Genomic DNA, 1,351 nt, shown 5'->3' with positions numbered 1-1,351 from the left:
CACTCCAAGAAATACCTTATCTTGGAGGCCATGTTTGGGCAGCATTTGTATCCTAAAAAGTATCAACAGTGTATTAGCAACTCAAACGTGCAGGCGTGCTTTGAGGTCGCTGACTGGGATGTGCTCTGTGAGCCCCATGGAAATGACATCAACTCCATGACTGACTGTATTACAGAGTACATCACCTTCTGTGTGGATAGCACAGTACCCTCAAAGACAGTGAGGTGCTTTGCAAGCAACAAGCCTTGGGTCACAACACCGGTGCTTATCCGTACTGAAGATGTTATGCTGAAATTCAGAAGCTGCACCGAGCTAACTTGCACTGAACATTACGTTATGTTACTGTTATATAGGATGGATATTTAATGCTGTGAAGGTTATTATCTAAGTATGGCCCATGGCTACCCCGCTCATAATTCCCTTTTAATTACAAACAGAAAATGTCTAGAGAGCGTCATGTCATGACATGCTTCTATTTCTAAAGCAATCATGCACAAAACTGGAAATCTGGCCTAAATCTCCTTTTTTCTGTGTGATGTCCACACAAAATGTATTTTCTGTTTATCTGTTTGAGTGCAGCAGAGAGTCTTGGGTAACCTATAGCCATGTCCATTTCCCTTGTGAGTTTTAGGCCCTGAATGATTTAAACTGAATTTTGTGCACCAAAAATCTACAGCATTTTACAAGTTCTTCCTGTTTTACTGTTTCTTCCTGTTTCTGAGCCTTTTATCCAAAATTGCACAGACATTGTTCACATTTCCACATCGTAATTTCGTATCGTATCTGAACATTTCTGGCTCAGACTCAGAAACTCAGAAAGAAATTAGCCTACAGAGTATTGTATTGAAAAGTGTCATTAAAATCAACAGGAAAATGTAGACTTTTTTTTTTACTCCAGACGCCATGCAGTATACTACTTTCATCAGAGTTATGTGACAGTGCAAAGGCCATTGTGTAGCTTTGGTCAGTGTGGGTGCACTGGGGGTGACTGTAATGGGTAATATAAACTTGGCATTCTAGTCTTTTCATGGTAAGAACCCCAGGAAAATCTAAGAATATATGGTGATGTACAACAATTGTTTGCTCTTCACTGAAACACATCCCTCTAGAATGACTCATTCATCGTCTTGATGTTTGAAGAGACACTTTCTCAACTGTCATTACTGTAAATTGAGACTTTAATGGGGAAGATGAATGTGTCACTATTCTAAACAGGAAGCAGTTTCCTTCCACACTATCAACCCAGGAAAATCTGAGAAGATATGGTGATGTACAACAATTGTCCGCTTTTCACTGAAGCACATCCCTCTTGCATAACTCATTCATTGTCTTGGTGTTGTGAAAAAAAACT

Source organism: Sardina pilchardus, chromosome 21, assembly GCF_963854185.1.
Source record: "Sardina pilchardus chromosome 21, fSarPil1.1, whole genome shotgun sequence".
NCBI classification, from domain to species: domain Eukaryota; kingdom Metazoa; phylum Chordata; class Actinopteri; order Clupeiformes; family Clupeidae; genus Sardina; species Sardina pilchardus.
This window is presented reverse-complemented; position numbering follows the sequence as displayed.